The sequence below is a fragment of the Lepeophtheirus salmonis genome, chromosome 5 (genome assembly GCF_016086655.4).
Source record: "Lepeophtheirus salmonis chromosome 5, UVic_Lsal_1.4, whole genome shotgun sequence".
NCBI lineage: Eukaryota > Metazoa > Arthropoda > Copepoda > Siphonostomatoida > Caligidae > Lepeophtheirus > Lepeophtheirus salmonis.
The window spans coordinates 22,421,326-22,442,714 of record NC_052135.2 but is presented as its reverse complement, the minus strand read 5'-3'; the positions used below and the strand labels follow the sequence as shown (position 1 = coordinate 22,442,714).

Sequence of the window (21,389 nt, the reverse complement as noted above, 5' to 3'; positions counted from 1 at the left end):
TTCCCTGTAAGAAATAATATTTCCCAGGATCCTGCAATTTCCTAGGAAATGATTAATCCTAGTTTGTACAAACTTATTTGAGGTCAGTTTGACTTAACGATATAAAAATATGGGGTCAATTTAACAAATGCATTCATTTTTTAATTAGGTTAGGGATAGGTTATTAAGTATATTTATATACTAGTATATGTACAAAACATATGTACAGTATGGAGGCTCAGAAAGAATTATATGCAATAGTATTTCTGAAAGTTTTAAAAAAAGTAGGTAAACGAGCTGGATAGCTTGAGTTCGTGGTCTTATCTTATCAACACGTAAATGCTGTTTTTTTATGATACCACAAATCACAGAAATTACTTTACCATTTTGGTCATTTTCCTTTATGCTGTATGCAACTTATTTATTTTCTTCGCAAAATTCACCTTGTTAATTTGGTAAAAAGGGTGAATTCATGGAAGCTGTGTAGTTAATTATGCAATAATATGCAATACTCATAGCAGACAAAAAAAAAAGGTGTCGCAACGACCATTTTTAACACTAACTTCTACAAATATTGATAGCGGTCTTCGTTCCACTGCTTTTTTTTAAAGTTTTAAGTCAATAAAATTATGTTTAATACTGTTTATTATAAAAGACAAAGAAGGTGAAAATGTGAGAACACAACCTTTATGGGTTTTTGTATGTTTTTTTTTAAACAAATGTTATATATTTTTCTTAATGCATTAAGATAGAAAACACCCCCTCCTCCATAACAACTTACTTCATCTAGACGTAAAGAACTCACCCCTTGAGGGTGCTATAAATTATAATTCTACTCTCACAAACAATGCTGTCAAAATATACATGTATTATGTAGGAACGACATCCATTGACTTAGTGTTCCATAAATCCTTCTTCAAAACATACTATTTAGTGTTGAGAATCGATCCATAACCAATTTTTTATCCGTTCGATCTTAGGGTATACTTTTAGACCAATTTTAATTGATTTTTGGGTCCAGATCGCGATCTTAGACCGTATACCGAAGTTTAATTGTTTTCAAACCATAGACTATTTTTTTCGGTCAGAATTTATGGGCCCATTGTCTCCCTTATTCTGATTGATGAGTTGTACATACACATATGATTTATGCAACATAGTTAACTGAATATGAAATTATTGTTGGTCGATATTTATAATTATGAAACACAACTGACCTCATCAAGCATTCACCTATAGAAATGGGTTCGACCGAATTTTTAATGAAATATTTCCACACCGCTTTTTCTTTGAGAAAACCGAACTTCTATTCGATTAACTAAAAATCATAACGGTGACAGCCCAGTCTAACATTTTCAGACCGAAGCCCAACACTAATACTTATTTTTGTAGATTTGGGTAAGGTTTTTTTAAGTATCACAGTTTTTTTTATAAAAAAAAGGTGATAATTATATCATTAAGAAATGTGCGACGAAACATTTGTTTCTTTGCAATCTTTGTGTTGTTCTCAAACAAGTACAGTGTACACTAACGTACAATTGCTGTACATACTTAGGAGTTATTTTTTGTTCAGAAAAGGAATGTGAAAATGAACATACATATATATATACCCACCTACTTGAAGCATTTGCAAAAAAAAAAAGCAAAAAAAAAAAACTAAAACGGAGGCGTAATTTGAAACTTTATTTCCAGCTGTGAATAAGTTTATAAACAGATGACGTAATATTGCAAGGAGAAAACCTATACATCACATCACTTGTTGATGATGAACTTGTATGTGTTGTGAATTATGTGCGTCTTATAATGGATGTAACTATGTATATACATATTACAAATGCAGTGTGCGTTAACATAAAAAAAAGATCCCAATTAATCTTGTTACTGTACACACACCCAAATATTTCATAGACATATTTGTATCAATTATAGGCATTGTATTCAAATTTCTAGGAGTAATTAAGATAATTTAAGTTATAGTTTGGAACCTTTATTTGATATACCCCTTGTGAATAATACCCAACAATTTCTCTTTTTTTTATTATTGTGACAATCAAGTTTGGCGATTTTAAATGCAATTTGTGACACATCCAAAGACTTAATAAACATAATTTGTTTATGGAAATACATATGTTGACGGCTATTATCTATGTTGCACGTTTTATTTTCAGATGGGAAAACTATCTACAAATCGTTAAATGGGTCAGTCCTATCTGTTTTTAAGACAGATAGGTAGATAAATCACTACATATATAGTATAATTACGGGCAATTTTCTACAGAGTACAATATTCGAGAGGGCAATATTTCTACTGGCAATCTTTCTATAACAATGTATTATCTATGAATGTTCAAGGAACACGTCATTTTTGTTACTTTTTCTTTATTAGTATGACGTAAATGTAGCATCCGAACTAAAATCAATATAAGAAAGGACCATTAACAATCATATTATTCATAAAATATTGCAAAAAGTTTTTTTCTTTATATCAAACAACTATTCGGAATTTTTTTTATTATTAATAATACCAAACTTATTTCAATTTAAGAAAAAAAGGAAGATCAATCATACATCGAATTTACAGTGTAAAAATGCAATTAAAGAGGCTTTTCATATGACGTCAGGATTGTTGATGTCGGACATTCTGGGAGCCTACACAAGCCAGTTTTATAATCTAAATAATTAATATAAGGAAAAATGGTTAACTTACTGCTGTGTAATTGGATATCAAAATGAGATCCACAAAATAAAGAACTTTATTTACTTTAAATTTATTTAAAGGCTTTATTATAAATATGTACATATATCAGTTCCTAATATATATTCAGAATATCTATTTAATTACTAATGTTTGATTTCGGTCTGAAAATCCTAGACCGGTATATTTATAAATTTATAGTGGATCAATTTAATTCGGTTCTTTAAAGAAGTTTGATCTTGAGTGGTAATTTGGTCTTAACCGATTGTATGTGTGTTTATAAATTCTGAATATCGGTAAAATAATTTAATATTGTGCTGCATAAATCATATTTGTACAACTCATAAATCAGGATAAGAAAGGATAATTAATCCATAAATTCAAACCGAACCAATCGGTTGACAGTTAAAAAACGATGAAATTTTGGTCTACAGTCTGAGATTACGGGCTGAACAGAAATATTGGCCAAATCAGTCAAAAAAAATCATTTAAAACCGAACCAAAAAAATTCGGCCTCGAACTGAGTCTCAACACTAATAATTACATCATTATATATTCTTATTTCTATAATTTAGGCAAAATATTAATTATTAGATTTGCAAGAATAAGATATATTCTTATCTGTTTAATTTAGCCAAAAAATTAATTATTAGATTTGCAAGAATTATCTCAAGGGACTATCAAATCAGTTTACTATGGAAGTAAATTCCTTTAATATTATTCTATTCGGGACTTTCATAAATTTCCAATATAAACCAAGTATTCGTTTTAATCGTTGGCATTTTAACTGGGATCTACAGTATCTTGATTTTCTTTGAGATCAAGTAATATTCAATTCAGGTGTTAAGTCCTATATTATTTTGTAAGATATTTGATGAAGTTTTTGAATATTTTTTTTTTAGATTTGTCACTTTTATGTCGTAAAAATATCAACTCTAAGCTTCCAAGATGGCGCCACTTCGGTGTATGATGAAAACTGTGACACCAATGAAAACGATTTTTAACAGTAGTTCTCCAAATGTGATACACGAATACCCACTATGTGGGAAAGATAATGCAAAATTGGAAATTTTGATATATTTTGGCTAAATGTTGATATTCTGCAAAGTCATTAATGACGTTAATGGAATTAATATTTGACTTGAAAGACATATAAGACTACATATTTATCCACTCTGTGACTTTTTGGGTCAGAAAGTTAGTCTCTATGCCCAACAGTGTAAAAATGAGCCTGGAATCGCATGAAACTAAATCTGCAAGTGTCGTAAACTGTGTTATGTCAATTGGAAAACGTTGTTTCCCTAAACCTGTAACAAGCAATATGTATGGATAATGTATATCCTGTCTGTCACAGAGTTTATATTTCATTAATATGAACCTCTTAGCCATATTGTGTCGCTTACTTGATGGAGTGAAATCACTCACGACGCCAAGTTTTACTGTTTCTGCAGTTCAATACAAGATAGATAAGATATGCCACTCTTAGATACGGACGCATTGATTACCGTATATTGTTGGGATTTCTTGTACAGACAAAAATCATTCTAAGGACTATTCACGGCTTTGGTACATGTATTCCGCCATGAACTGTAGATAAACATCAAAATTGACAAAGACGTGTTACTTCTCACTCTGATATTTAGAATAAATGGTTCCATTTAACAAACATAATATATATATTGTGAATTAAAAGAACAATTTTGAATGAAAACAACAATTTCAAACATCCAGCGGGCATTGTGAACTGCACCCTCGACGCAACTGATTTTTCATATTTCTATAATTTCCATACTTTTCTTAGTAATAATTTTCGCTCAGGGTTGGTCAGTTTGTTAGATGAAATCCCGAGGAGCTTCCTTCACATCACCGATCGATACTGTCAGCCTCTCTTTATTAACCAACTTATTCATGAAAGTACCCATAATTTTTGAATCCCACAGAAGTAATGCAATTTCTTTCACTTTGCTATCTTAATCCATTAATGCAATATTTCTAGCAAAGTATCCATGTATTTTTTTACGAACGGAAATTAAAACAACATATTTTCGAAGAAGTGCAAGTTAACAATAATACTATTAAACACATAATTCTTCCAAAAACAGAAATGAATGTTTACTGTTACTTGCCATAGTAATATAACCATATACTATAATATTCTCATTTCAAAATGCTAAATGTGGCACCGGTAGAATTGATTCAAATTTTAAAATATTTTAAACCGTTTTTTTTTGTAATAGATAGAACATTTTTATAATACCGCTAAGGCAATATATTTTACTTAGGGGGGCCTGATGCACTCTAACTGGCTCTTATCAACTATTAATGTCAATTGTCCCTAATTTATGTTGCTAATCAAATTTTCCATACTAATAGAACTGTTATATAAATATGTATATATGCTATGGCAATGTGAGAATTGCCTAGGTAGTCTATAAAAATTTCAATAGAATGGCCATTTTACCTTCATTTACAATGTTAGGTAAAATGCTTGTGGTTAATTTGATTATTAAACAATTCATTGCAAACTGGGTTAACAGGTTGTGTGGGTAGACACCTGGTCCCTAAGAGGGATCAAAACCTATCGTCAGTACTATGCTGAATATCAAGGACACCTTCTCATATATTTTAATTAACCCCCGCCCTCGGGTTATGAAAGCGACCCACTAGTCCACATGGGGGCATCAAAACCCATCGCCGTAGCTATCTTGAGTATAAAGGTTCCCCTTTAATATCCCATCATACATATCAGCCCATAAGTTGTACAAATGAATTACTAAAAGGTGTATCATTTCCCACCGTCACTGCTTCCCTGAGTATCAAGGACCCTCGTTATATACAAAACTCAAGGGCTTGAACTTTTTCTAGTATTATACTTAAAAGGTTCTATAAGGTATATGCAACTTTGGTGGTGGTCATGCAGCTGAGGTTTCAGGTGTTTTTTAATATTGAAATGTAATCCAAAAAGGTGAGCTATTTGAATGTACCTGATGAAATGTGGATATATTAGGATGACAACAGCAACAAGTAATGATCTAATAAAAATTTATAATTTGTTTTTCCAGGGTCGATACTTGCAACTGGGACTTTGACGCACTGTCTTACCTCAGCCTCCTTAAACTATCAAGAGGTGAGTTGCATAATCCTATTGGCGTGCTCGTCTTGCTTGTAATTAGCTCTTATATGTTGCCTATGGCGTTCTTGAGCAGACTAGCCATGTGACCATTTTAGATATGCCCAATCATCTTCATTTCCCCCAATGGCAACACTGGAATGTTCTGAAGCGTAGTATTTAAGGCTGCAGATGGAACAATTTTGTTCTCCGTATACACATTGTCGACAGAATATACATTTCTTGTAATTAACCGGTGTTCTCTCTGTGCCCTCCACTGCGGGCTTTTCCTGGACTATATTTCCACACATCTCTAATATCTGCTACTCCTTAGTTATATCACACTCATTGGGTAAATACAGCCTCTCAATTCCTACCTTTATCAGATGACCATACATTGCTTTGTATGGAGGTCGTCTAATACCAGAGTGAAAGCAGCAATTCTTAGAATACTGAACAAATTGCTGTTCATCAGCTAACTCAGTTGTCTTGTTGCCACGCTGCTATATCAAAAGAATGTTTGGATTGGCTCTCTCATATGATTCCAGTGATTGTGAGTGATGGGGCTTTCCATGCACAAGCTCACATGTACAACCCGTGGGCAGAGGGGTATTATAGACTATTTGAAGAGGTCCTTAATGCTCAATGAAGTGGTAGCGTTGAATAATGATCCACCTTTTCGACCAACGGCTCACTTTTACATCCCAAGGACTGGACTGTATTATAAGATATTAATGCTTGATGCTCTGGGAAGTATGTGATATTTGTATTATAGTTATACCATATTATCATATGTATATTTATTTAATGTAATAGTGACGTCACTTATATTAATGATATCATTACGTTTACAACGTGTGAGAAGAATAAAAGATTGACTCGATCACTTCACATGGCGCAGTGAAGTTGAAAAGAATCTAAGTGAAACAGAAATATAAAAGATGGCGACGAAGACGTAAGTGATAGGTTTAGTCGACCTCATCCAGAGTCTCCAGGAGAATCAAGACGTACTGGAGAAGATAGGGATGAGACGATCCAGGTTGCTAGGGTACATGATTCCAATGAGAATTTGACTACCGGGAATACGATATAGAGAACACTACAGTCAACGGTCCGATGGATCACAAGTTGTCAGATAAGGCAATCCTAGAGCAATTTGAGTGATGGCTCATATATTGGAACATTTTCTACACAACGAGTGGTGTAGCAGAAGTCAGCAAAACACTGCAAGTGCAGTATTTTGTTCATGCCGTTCGAGCTGTTACATGTTGGAAATTGCCCAAAGTAAATCTGACATCGAATTGAGTACGAGGAAGAAGATTTAAGAGATATTAGATCTGGTCCGGAGTTTTATGGAAGAAGCGACATATTATTGTCGATAAAGGGGATTTTATGAGCAAGAGACAGAAGGAGAGGGAACCCTGTGATAATTACTATAATGCTTTCAGATATTTATTTCGAAGTGCAGAGCTCGAGAAGGAGACTCCAGATCAACGTCAAGTATCAAAAATTGTGCATATATTGAGTGATTTGGAGCTACAGGAGAGCTACTGTGCTAGACCCAATACCTTCATCGCAGGAGGTAGTCGCAAAATGTATCGTGTGCAAATCATCAAAAACGACAATGCTGTACTTGAAAACAGGAATAAAACACTTTCTTAGTTCAAATCGAAAGAGTTGGGGATCTTATCTGCCTGTTTTCCAACATCAGAAAAGTAGAAGAATGTAAGCCGGAATCTAAAATTCCATTAGACCCAACGTTAGAAGTAATCAAGCTAAGATAAGATGAAAACAAACCTTCTTTTTTTTTGTTTCAGCTGTTGTTTTTTGATCAATGCTTATAATTAAAAATATCGGCGATAAACTTGCATTTAAATACTACTACAAGTATTGGGTTCCCACTTTGTACATCTCAGAATTTTTATTTCCTGCCATCCCTTTTTTCTTGTACATACTCTATTCAAGTACCTCACGGCGGGTCCTCGTGCTCCTGGCCACTCATCAATCGGGGACGAAAACACAGAATCTTTCACCAGGTATGTTAAAATACACAACAAAAATTGAGGAAGCAAAGAGAACGAAAGAAGATAAATCTTACTCTTGGTTCGGATCGAATGTGTATGAATGTAAAAATATGTACATGGACTGTCTTATAATACGAGTATAAATATAGTCTTATTTCTTTTCCTAATGAGGAACATTCAGAGTAAAATAATTTTCCATATATAACTCAACCCTTTTCTTGTTTTCTTTTTGTTATGTCGATGATGTACAAGAAGATATTCTTCTTCTTAAACATACAGTAAAGATGCGTTTGTCATTGAAGAATCGAAGCTCTCATCCCTCCTTTTCTTTTTCCCCTCCCTCAACTGCTAACAGAAAAAGGGGGAATTATAAATAATGAACGCATGTTTACACCCTACGTAATCCATTCCACAGAATTTGATTTAACAAACGGAAAGACGAAAGTTGTAATAAGTGTTTGTACAAAATACATATGTATATATTTTAAGAAAAAATTGTATAAATTTCTTCTTATGACATTTAAGGGGATTACATCTCAATCATGTTTGAGTTTATAGACAACACAAAACTACATCATTTTACGTAGAATGCTATGTATGTACATAATAAATTATCACCCATGTTCTGCTTCAAGATGAATTATCATCATGGCTGCATAATGTACAGGGTGAGGACTCAAAAATGAGAAAACTTTAAAAGCCGTTGTCACTTTCATATATTTTTATTTTGTAGCAGTTTTATGGCAAACATTGAAGTAAAAGTTGGTAATTCAACAATTTCCTACACTTTTTATTCAATATGTCTCTCTCCATTCTCAATGATGTCTTCAATACGGGGACAAACAGGACCACAGCTGGCCTTGATGAAGTCCGCAGACAAGTTGTTTCACTCCTCAGGGATCACGGTCTTCAGGGCATCGACATTCAGGTGAGTAGTTTTGTTTGTCTTGCCCTCCAAGACGCACCAAATAGCGAAATCCAGGGGGTTCAAGTCGGGCGAAGAAGTCTGCCATGGAGAAGGCAGCCATGGTCTCCCTCCAGAAATACTGCACCTGCTTGAACGTGTGTGCCAATGTGTCATCTTGGATAAACACATATTTGTCCCTGGGAAACGTGCTCTTCAACCATGGTAAGACATGGTACCTGAGAACCTTTTAGTAGACGTCTGTGATGTTTTTATCATGCTTTGAAGAAACAGTAGAGTCATCTTGCTGCCATTGGACGCCACAACGCTGAGGACCATGATATGAGCTGGATGTTGTGTCCTGAAGGTTCACTTGACCTAAGCTCAAGATTCAGCTAAGAAGTGATCATTTTTCCTGTTCAGAACAGCGTCCACTGTGAAGATCTTCTTATCGGAGATCAACTTGTGCGCAGAAGAGATCGCTGCCCTCTCTCGTTTTACTTGTTGCTTGGACATTTTTAATCGCACAAAAACATAACATTGTAAATACATACTACACAAATCCAAGAAGGGATTTTCAATAATAAATATATATTTGGAGTACTTGCACTTGGATTTGGGGCTCAAAAAGTTGAAGATCTAGAGGGACATTCACAAATCTTGGTCCGACCTATAACCAAGTCTATCCTCGTTAAGGAGGGAAGGGGATAACTTAAAACTACGTAAACTTGAATAACGTTCCAGGATGGAATGAATGACGTTACAAAGAACATTGGTAAAAAATTTGAAAAAAAGATAAAAACTATCATTTTAGGTATAAAAAGAAATATTTCTTTCTAAAAAAAGGTCGTTAAATAAAAAAATGGAACAATTTAAAAAAATAAAGGCAAGGCTTGGTCTTTTCTAAAAAGTGTAAGTCTAAAAATAAAATTTAAAAAAATATTTTTCAAAAAAGGTCAAAAGCGTCTGGCCTTTTATTCGCGTTTTTAAGTAAGAGGGTAGGAAAAAAGATGAGGTTCTAGTGTAGGGATGAAGAAAAGAACCTCATAAGTCCACATGGGGAAGGGGTTTATTAATGACCTCATATTCTAGTGATTCCTAACCAGAGCTTCACCCGGCTATCAAGTTTTGAAACCGGTTCCATGTGAGAGTTACAATCTTACTACGTGACGTTATTTCACCTTACTCTTTCAAGTTTTTCAATAAGTTATTATAAATGAAGAATTTATTCATGCTTGCAAACAAAATTATGTATTTCCTTAAGATACAACACTAAACGGCACTTGATATGTGGTATAAATTTGATCATTATATAAGAGATTTCCTTTTTGAAACATTGTGTTTCCAAATCAGACATTTTGCACTTTCTGATTGATAATGCGGGAATCTGACGTTAATTGCATGAAACTTGAGAGCTCTGTCTCAACAATGCTTATCAAGGGCATCAAGAGATATATTTTCAAAAAAAAAATCCCAGACCCGAAAATTCGGTCCAAATTAACTGCTCCCCCCTACCCTCATAAAAACTACGCCTAGGCTTCTGAATTGATAAAAATGATGAGAATCACTGATTCAGTCAATGAGTTTGAATATTCAAAACTTGAGCCAATTATTTACATATTGACGACACATTAGTTTAATACTTACTCGTATTAGTAGTAGTAGTTAATTAAACAAAGAAAATATTTTAAGGCATACTGCAGTAAGGTTAATTAATTGTTTGTAAATGAACATGATATTTTCCTTTAAAAAAACGAAAGATGGTAGTAGGACTGCAGCTGCATTTAGGGATTGAAATAATATTTATCACTTAAACACAAGAGTCTTTGTGTATAAAAATTCATAAAACTACGATGGCAAAAGTATGGAATTTAATTTTTTGTATTATTTTTTTACCTTAGATATTTATACATGAATTTCTTTTATCCTTATCATATTTCAATTGATTTAGTTTAAATTATTACTATTTTTCATGTTAGATAAAGATACATAAATTAGATACAGTAGACATTTTAGTAATACAATTATTCTGCAGACCTAGGAAGTGTAAGTCAATATTTTTCCCTTTCTTATAATCAAGTTTTATTAGCGAGATGGGTGTGATTTCATTCAAGAGGAAAGATTCTTAAGTTTTCTCGGAAATAGAGTCAGTGGCTATCAATCGTTGGAGTTTGTCATGAAATTACATATCGAACAAAAAATAGTTCGATAGAATATTGTTAAACTTAACTAGTTGAAATTCAGCTCCAGAGCTTTTATTGGTAGGATTAGGAAAATTAGTGAATTGCTTTAATTTTAGTATACATTAACGATTTTTAAATTTATTTTCATAATTTGAAATTTGAATAATTCTTTCAACGCAAGTCACTCCACAAAATAATAATGCTGGAGAGCTAAAAATGGTTTAATTAGATCAAGTGTCCTACAAATTCTAATATACAAATCTAGTAATTAAACCAGAACTTTTATTCAATAATTGTCAAGATTTGTACTCAGTGGAAATGAGCTTATTATAATTTACCCAATCAATGTTTGAGCAAAAAAATCGATAAGTTACAGCAAAATACACTTTATATTTTTGTGTAGTGAGATCACAACGTTTTGCATCACCAATATATTAGTTCGGGGAAAAAGTAATTTTGTGTTTCTACAACTTCTTTTAATTAAGTACATCTTGTTCATTATTGGTCACTTCGGATTATACAATAAGATGTTGTCCTGTAGTCTAAATTTCGTGATACACTTCACTCCCTTATTGATAAATACGTTCCCAACAAAAATCCTCCTAATAATAGTCTTATTATCAAAGAAGAAAAGAAAAGACTGGTGTTAATACAAAAAATTCGCATGTCCTCAAAACATAGAAAAGTATAAAGCTCTCCGAATTGCTGTTAAACTTGTGGTGTCTTCGAGTGGACGTAAATTTGAAGATAAATTGGTAGCTAACTTTGATAATAATAGCCTCAAGCCTGTTTACTCTTATATGAAACACAAATCTGGGCTGCTCAGTATGATTTTCAACTAATTTGAATTGTATGACGGTACTCGAATGAAAGATGACCATAGCATTGAAAATCTTTTTATCGACTTCTTTCACTCAGTTTACTCAACAGATTCTGAGACTCCCAACATTGAATTGAATGGTTGATTCTCAGATAACCGTCCTCGCCTACCCAAGATTTTCTACCACAGGGTAATATCCTTGGACTTACGTCTTCTCATTCTATATTAACGACCTGTGTGACAACCTGAAATCCAATATTTATATATATTCTGACGGTACAAAGCTTGTTTGCCACTCAGAAGAGGAGGCCAAACATGACCTCCAAGAATTTCTGAAATAGAGCAACCTTTTGAAAATTTCTTTAAATCTTGAGAAGAGCTCCTTTATGTTTTTTTGGGGTGGCGTTGTTGACCTTAGAATAGTGAAGAATGTGGGGGTCTATAAGGATGTTGGAATGCTCAAATCTTCCAATATCAAATTCAGCACTCACATTTACAATATTGTTAGAAAAGCAAACTGGGCGCTTGGGTTTATTAAAGGAAGTTTTAAAATGAGAGATATGAAGCTGATGAAGAAGCTTTATGAAGAATAGGTTATGACTATTTTAAACTACACTTCTCAGTTGTGGAATCCAATGTGTAGAAAGGAAATGATAGCTCTTGAAAGTGCACAGAAACGTTTTATTAATATGGTATGCGGCGATGCATCCTATTTGGTTTACAATTAGTCAGACTGTTGTCGCTTGAAAAGAGAAGGAAACTTCTGTATGTGTTTATGATATTTAAAGTTATTAATGGATTGACTAATTGTAGCATCAAGCTCAAAGTAAGTAGTAAGGAATACAACACTAGGTCGTCTTCCGATTTTACTTAGTTCAACCATCGGTAAATACTAACTACCTCAAAATAGCTTTTTTAATCGAACTATACAGATATAGAACTGCCTCTCCAAAGAAGTGAGAATAACGTCTTCACTTTACGGTTTTAAGAAATTTAAAAAAATAATCAACATCTACTTTAATTCCACACTAGGAATCTTACGTGTAATTTTGTTTTGTTTTTCATTTTTGCAATTATCATTAAGTTCTATCAAATAATTTTACTAATCTATTCTAAATCACAATTTCCTCTTATAATTATATCTGATTTTATTCATATTATCTCCTTAAATTCTACCAGATTGTATCATTTCATTTTACCATATTATTTCGATAAATTTTATCATATTGTTTTTTTTTTTTTTTTTTTTATATTTTATCATGAGTCTTTAATATTGGGCTTTTTTTAGTCACTAGTCGAATCCAAACAAATAAAAAAAATAAAGGTGTGAATATATACTACACCCGCTTTTTGGACATTATTGCATATGTCCAGTTTAGTCAAAAATATAGGTCTGAATGGAATAAATCCAGCATACTTTACATTTTTACTACCTGAAAGGGAAAAACGTGTCGAAAGTGACCAAGAAAATTTGCAATCTATAAGGGGCCAATGCACTGTCGGTTCGTGTTGCACAACAGTGGTTCGAGCAATTCCCCCCACTCAACTCTACTTTGAAGCTGGCGATCGAACAGAAGAGTCCAGCATTGGTGAATATGAGACAACAAGACATCATCAAGACAACGCCAGGCCACACAAATCTTTGATGCCGTGCCAAAAGCTCCTGAAGCTCGGATGGGAAGTTCTTATGCACCCACCCTACAGTTCGAACATGGTATCAAGTGACTACCGCCTGTATTTGTTTATGCCCAATGCACTTGGAGGTACAAATTTGGACTCAATACAGGCCTATGAAAATTAATTGTCCCAGGTTTTGCCAATAAAGACTAGGGCTTCTACGAGAAGGGCATTATGAAGTTGGATTATCGTTGGTAATAAGTTATCAAATAGAACAGGGCATATTTGGCTTAAATCTGATGATTGTAACACTTCTTATAAAGCATTTAAATAAAGCAAAAATTACAAATTAACTTTTTCCCAAACCTCTAATATGTCTCAACGAATTGCTTAATACCTGATTACTTGATATAATTTAATTTAACAGGTAGTGAATAATTATAGAATAATTTGAAATATTGAGTCCTAGATAGATAATTTGAATAAAACTATTATATTTAAAAAATCAGATTTTGAGTCGTTAAAATATTCTCTGACTCCACATGTTTGAATGCAGGGTTATATTTGGTACGTTAATATTGTTGTTTCAGGGAAGTAGTTGAACACTAAACTGTGTAAAAGTGTGAATGCTCTAAAGTGTTGCCAAATTTTTAATTGCAGGAGTTTTATGACGTAATGCGTATAAATCGTGACATAAGCAATTTGCAAATATTAATTTAAAAAAAACTTATTATCGGCTGTAGACTTTTATTTTATTAACCTTAATTGAAGGGTATACCTCAGCCTACAAATTCAACCTTACATATAGCTTATGACCCTAATTCATTTGCTCTACTTTATGAATTAAACACAAAAAATGGGTGAAAGGTAAAAAAAATAAATTGAACGAAACGCTTACAAACCAGATTTTTGTCTTATTTCCTTATGCCTTATGCTGCATAGTTAGTTAAGAGTAAAATTATCCGCTCATTACGGAATTTTTTTATTTTCCTACTACCATTACCTTGTTTCAAATATTGGTCATGTGATATTCTTTTGAAAAAAATGTTTTAGAGCTTTAGTATCTACTAAATGTCAACAACTCCTATTTTTTTTATTTCCTTACCCCTTGTTCGTGTCCTGACAGTTTCACAAAAATGGATCACGTGGTCTTCGTTTTGCAACTTTGATTTAAATTTTTAGATCATCCAAGTATCGAACCTCCGCGGATTGAGTTCAATAATAAGGGGAAAGTGTAGTTGAAAAATTGATAAATGTTAAAAAGATGTATAGAATTTGAAGAAGCTGAATATGTCATGAGTTAAAGTGATAGAAAAAGATAAAGTGATGTCATATAAGGTACATAATGAATGGGAAAGATGATATTAATAAGACAAGGAATATATTTAAGCTAACCAGCACGTTTCGCCACTTTGTTTTAGATATCATTGGACATACAAAGGTATCTTGAAATACATAAATATGCATGCTATTAATATAAAAAATTTTATATGTAGGTATATTATTATTCTTTAAACGTGAGGAATAATTTTATTTAAAAAAAAAACTCAAAAGAAAAGAAATTAAAAAAATAAGGGAGAAAAAGTTAATTAAAAAATCGTATTGAATACTCTAAATAAAAATAATAACAAAAATGAAAGAATTTAAACATATTGATATAGACTCAAGAAACTGAAAAGAAAACTTCATTTTATTTTTTTATTCATTTTAAAAGTGAGCAAATTGAGGATAAGAGAGGGGGGGGGGAGAGCTGAAATAAACATAAATGTATTCAGTAGTCAGTAGAAATAACAAGAAAAAACCAACTTAGTAAAGAGGGGTCCCAATGAAATATTATATATTCTACGTATGCAGTCGGTAGGAGGAGGAACAAGTCCCCCCTCGTTCCGAATGAGTCTATGGTTATGTCATTTCATTAGTCATGTGAGATCCTGTCATATTCCTAGGCCTGTAAATCATCATCATTTTTGATATGTTAAAAAAAGAGAGGCAATCAACATGGTAACCCTAACAATTTCAAGAATTTTTTGAAAGAGGGTAGTTTAGCTGTCATGACGAGTCATTAAATTAGCTACGACCTGTAAGAAGATAAGAAGATGAAGGAAAATAATTAATCGTTTTCAATCCTCAATTCTACTCTGAGTCCAACAAGGACTTACTCAAACTAATCCTCAGGCTCACTCTCCGTCATTCATGAGCACACACACACACACTTGTTGTTACACTTTATTACTAACATGTTCTCTCCCCAAGAATGAAAGAATTGTTTTTCTTTCAGCTGGAGGATATGTAGATAGTCATCCAAAAAATTTGTATTCCAAAAATAAATAAAAAATGAACAAATATGTCTTTAATAAAAAAGTCAGCAATCAAAATGTTTGGTCAACATTATGTCTAAATTTGCCAAATTTTAAAAGTTATTAGTGGTACTTGGAAATCTTGATATTTTCTCAGATGGTACTCAATCTAAAAAGTTTGAAGACTACTGATGTAGAGGAAGATATGTTTGTATTAATGAAACAAGTTGAAAAAAACAGCCTGGAATATATAATTTGCGTTTTTTTTGGATTAAAATTTTAGGGTATAACAAAGAAGGTAATCGTGAGGAGTAATTAGCAGCATTTGTTATTAACGAGAACTTGTTTAAGGGTTTAACTATGAACAATTAACATTATAAACTCATTAACCGGTTGTTAAATAAAAAGAGCCAAAATTCCTTTTTTTCCATCTATTATAAAAATTTATTTAGCAAGGTTATCAAGAGATACCAGACTAGTCTAAACTTATCAAAATCGATTCTATTTACATATGTACATAGTTAATCAAAAATTATAGTTGTAGTTGCTTATATATCAATTTTGTAATCTTTAACCGATAATTTGTAGAAATTGTGGCTCTAAATTTTGATTAAAAATCAGCACATTGGTTGTCATAAATGGATTATTATTTATTAAAGACATCTTTTGACCATTATCAACATCATGGCTCTATTTCACATTCGAGACAAGGACACTGGAACCATCTATTTTATATTTTTTTCATGGATTTGATATTTTTGTCAAGAGAAATGTTAACAAAATGTTATGGAATTTTATTTTTGAAAAGTGAAGAGTTGTTTTTAAATATAAAATATTTTGATATCATTATTCCATTTATTGACAAATTTATTTAAAGTTTTGGCAAACTCTCTCTTAAGATAAAATATTAACTACTTAACACAACATTTTAAGCTAGAGAGGCAGCTATATCTACTCACCACTTATCTACAAGCCTGTGGCTCCTTTCTGATTTGGCGCTTATGTAAACCTTCATTACACTCATATCACTCAATAGCCTTCACCAGTGTTGGCCTATTCTTTACATCATAGTAGGAATATTTGTGCCACTGTAAGATAGTATTTACATTTCGGCAGATCAAATTTTAAGACACCAATGGAATTATGGCATTAAATAACAAAGAAAAAAGCTAAAAATCGACACTTTAATTCTTCGCATAACCCAGTGGCTCTCAAAATATGGGAATATAATACTAAGGTTTCTTATTACCCAGAAATTGTCTAAGAGCAAGATACTAGGAAATATAGTGATCCTGTTACATAATAATAAATACTGTGATATTTCAATATATCTTTTTAATGCATTTTATGTTTGTCTTACCAATAATACTACTATTCATTCTCCTTTTATCAATATCACCTTGGAATTGTGCCGATATGGAGCAGTTACAAAATCATTTACTGTGAATAAATAATGTTTCAATTTTTGGGGTGATTTCTACTCCTTATTTCCAGATTCTAATTATCAAACGTCCATTATATGATGAAACTTGTATAAAATAGTATATGTTAAACTATAGATTGGGGTATAAAAAGAAAAATAGAAGGACTGGGAACATATAAAATTGTTGTTGCAGTAAATTTCATTATTCCGATCATTTTGGTACTTCGTTGTACATAATTTATTATTGATTAATTATTTAATGTTAAATGAAGCTTATTTAATCAATTAATTAAATGTAGAAACTTATGTAATCTCTTCTGTAAAACACCAAAAGGTCTCGGAAAAATGGAATCTCAGGATTTTGACAGAGAACCCTTATCGTGTACCTCATAAGGAGGTGTCGAATATCTCTAAGGAGGAACTCAAAAGTTTTTAACCATAATATTTATTTAAAAAAAAAAAAATATATATATAAAATAAAATAAAAGCTTTCTAAAACTATCTATATAAAAAACCTCATCTACACAACTCAACACGTTTGAAGATAAATAATGAAATAGGGTGGAGTTACTCAGGGTGGGTTTTAGTGTGAGTGTGGGGCCTGCGGTAGAAATAAAGGTTTTTGTTCATTTCTTTCTTTCTTTTATTAAAAATTGATTTTTTTGGAAAGATATTTTACTTTTTTAGAAAATAATATACAGAGTCAATGTAAACTCGATAAGGATGGTTTTCTAACCTTTTTTAATGGCACACACATTGGAAAGATCAATACTATTTTAACAAAAACCCGTTCCGTGTTATACATATACTATGAGAATGCAAGAGAAAATGGACACTAATGGAATAGCATCTATTACAGAACATTAAATTCGTGTTTTATTAAGCATTTAAAGATATTTTCTTTGAGATTATTTTATGGTTATTTTTGTAACAAATTTTTTATTCCCTAATTTTGGAGCTTTTGTTTTGTTTTTTATATCTATCTACCTATGGCATTATATAATTGTGGTCTAATGTATTTATTGTTTAGTTTAATGTAATTAAATGAATACCAAAAATAAAGGCCGATAAAAAAATATGCAGTCATATGCTTTATGACGGTTTTTTTGGTCGAGACAAATAAAATAAGATTTTCTTATTTTTAAATAATAACTTTTTCTTAGAAATGGATCCGCCTTCTTCCACCCTTTTAATAATTTTTGTTCATATTTCATTTGATGTCATGTTTATTTTAAAAAAGAACATATTTTTTAGGGTAATTTTTAAATTTATTCTTTACGTATATACTTACAAATGATTTCTTTTATGGGCCCAGGGGTTGGAGCTAGTGCTTCTAAATGCAGTCATACTTTTAACATATAACCATGATTGCAGTTGTCTACTAAACATGATCAAGACAATCTGAAGAAAAAAAGTATTAAAAAAAATAGCATTGATCAAATTCAAGTTTTATATAAGATATATCCTCATACAATGGTGTTTTTCTTTGAAAGAATTGATTTATTAATTTAAATTATATGTAGAATAGCGTGGTCCTTAAAAATCAATATTTTAAATTCACTTGTCTCATTTTTTCATTTTGTTCCCTACATAATAAAACTTTGCTCTGCTAAATATTTGTAATTTTAATTAATATGTAACGGTGCCCCTTCTTAATGTTTTGTCCTATATTGAAAAATTAGCTTTCGAATAAAATTAATATCTAAATATAATTTATTATAATAACATACAGTTACACTTTCAACTTTGTATGTTTACATAAATAAATTTTATGGCAATACCGCATGCTGCCTTTAGCGGTTTTGCTGTTTTTGTAGCTTCATTATTCAATCCTTTTTAACATTAGATTATTTAATATTTATTGTATTACAAAATGATTTATTTACAAAACGAACCATTATTTGGTGTACTCTTCTCTTCTCTTTTGGTTGTGGAAACATTGAAATTTATTTAAGGTTTCATTTGTCTTTAAAAATAAAACCGTGTGCAAATGTTGAGAAATTTAAGAACCACCCCTAAATGTCGCTCAAATGAGACAATTTTTTGCACATAAATATATTTCGACTATGTAAACCGATTTAGACAGTGGGTGAGAGAATAAAAATATATAAATTTAAGGTTATAGTATGAACCACCCTAATAGAGAATGTTCAATATTATGAGCATAGAGTTGATTCTAAATTTTCTCCTAAGTATCCCCCATTTGTGTAGGGAGGGGGAGAGTCTATTACCAAATTATTTTTATACTTTAGATAAAACCATTAGGCATATTGTGCGTGTATGTATACATAAATAATTCAGAATGATGAATTGATATTTTAAAAAGAAAAAAAAACAGCTTCCTAATAATTACGAACAGAGTGTGTATTTAAAAACATTGGCATCAAGTTCTCTTTGGAAGTAGAACATCATTAATCTTTTCTTATTTCATCGTATATTTTATATACATAAATACAGTAAATGTTCATTCATGGGTACCAAGAACATATCTCACTTACAGTTTTCTAGGCATGTATTGGTTCGAAAACTTTGACATACCTACCTTCCAGTCTTGCAATGTGTTCAAATTGGGTGTGAAAGGCAACTAATATATCAAATTTTATTTCCATGACGTCATCACTATTCTGTAGGTATAGTTACTAGAGTTGTATAAAATATGATCTACTTGTATGTAGAAAAAAAACCCCTGAAATATGAAATGGTATCCCTGAAAATTGGAAGAATGTTTGGGAGAAGACTAATTAGCATTATGAAAACAATTTTAGAAAAAGAAAGACCCTGTTCAGGTTGGAACTACAAAAAGCCTTGTTCGTGTATGATATCATATTTTATGCAACTTTAATAATCATACTTGTGGTGTTACTCCAATTACAAACAAATTTTGATTGTACTTTGTGTTCAGCAGTCGATGTATCTTATTCTCTTCCTTTACTATAGTCCAAGGCGTTGATTGGTTGAAATATAAATGGTTCTTGTTAAGATATGAACTATTTCCGACAATGATTGAATTATAATTCCGTAGTTAAAAGTAACTGATTTGGTGCTTTTTCCTTTTTTCTTTTTGAAGGAAATGTCACAAAATACAATAAAATTATCGAATTTCCCATTGACACAAATATTACCTTTTACTATATATTTTTTCAAAATTTGAGTGAGCAAAAAAATCTAAGTACGTAAAAGAGCAAAAAAAGAAACAAAACAATTAAAATACAGACAAAATGAAATATCTTTCTCCTTCTGTCTATTTATTTCTCTCATAAATCTATCATCTCTGAGTTTATATCCTTAAATACAATTGCCCATTTGAAACAAGGAACCTTGATGTCATCGAAGGTCGAAAGCACATCATATACATACAATTTTTCATTCAATAAAGAATAAAACTTGTCAAAAAATAAAATAATAGATTGATGGAGATGAAAATATCTTCTTCTTTTTATTATTATTGTTGTCGTTAATGGAGAAAGACAATACTGTCTTATGTATTTGAAGTGAATCATAATGACAGGGTTTTTATTATTATTTGTATTTATTGTGATGTTATATTAGCACAATTTTTGAATCAAATTAATTCGTCGAATCGAATAGTACACCGTTCTACATAAATAGTACATGAATCAACCTTCATCTGACTCATCGTGCAACAGAGGAACATTAAAACATGTTTGTCTATCATTGTGTACATGTATTAAGCATTAGTGCTGGGTTTTTGTCCGTCAATCCAATACTGGTCTGAGAAACTTATAATTTTTAGTTGACCAAACTCCTTTGGACCTTTCAAGATGTTCAATTTGGACCAGTCTCCAAGAAAAATTCAGCCTATACGAACACAAAAATATCAGTTATCGATGTTTCTGCTTCTTTTCTTCTACAAAGTGCTCTGAAAGTTGATTGGTTGAATTAAAGTTAGTTATTTAAAGATGTAAACAATTCTCTACAATTATTGAAAAATACTTCCATAATTGAAAAGAATTGGATGACTACTAAATGATTTTGAGCTTTTTTTTCAATTTATTTTCGGAAGAAAGGTTGTGTTATCCAATAAAATTAACGACATACCCACATCGTTCCCAAAGAAAATTCAGCCTGGATATATTTAGACCGATTCTAATTTGAAAAAAAAAAAACGAAAAAAATTGTTCTACGATTTGTGACCGATTAAATTTCCGTCTAGGGTCTGTAAAAAAATATCAGTCCGAATACGTACCTTAATTATATCACGCAACCTTTATTCCAACAAGAAACAGGAAAAAAAGACCCGACATCAATTGGTAGTTAGCCAAATAAGTCTGTCATACCAAATTATATTTATCTTTTAATTACTACTAGACTATAATT

The 21,389-nt window shown here is 31.6% G+C and overlaps 1 long non-coding RNA gene across 1 annotated transcript; it reads right to left on the bottom strand.

The window, feature by feature from the left end:
- Positions 1-606: 606 nt before the first annotated feature.
- Positions 607-1,486, bottom strand: LOC139905559 (uncharacterized). The gene is made up of 2 exons (XR_011780426.1): positions 1,197-1,486; positions 607-1,143 (listed from the first exon to the last, which is right to left on the bottom strand). It is a non-coding gene; the product is annotated as an uncharacterized lncRNA (long non-coding RNA).
- Between the last annotated feature and the right edge of the window lie 19,903 nt (positions 1,487-21,389).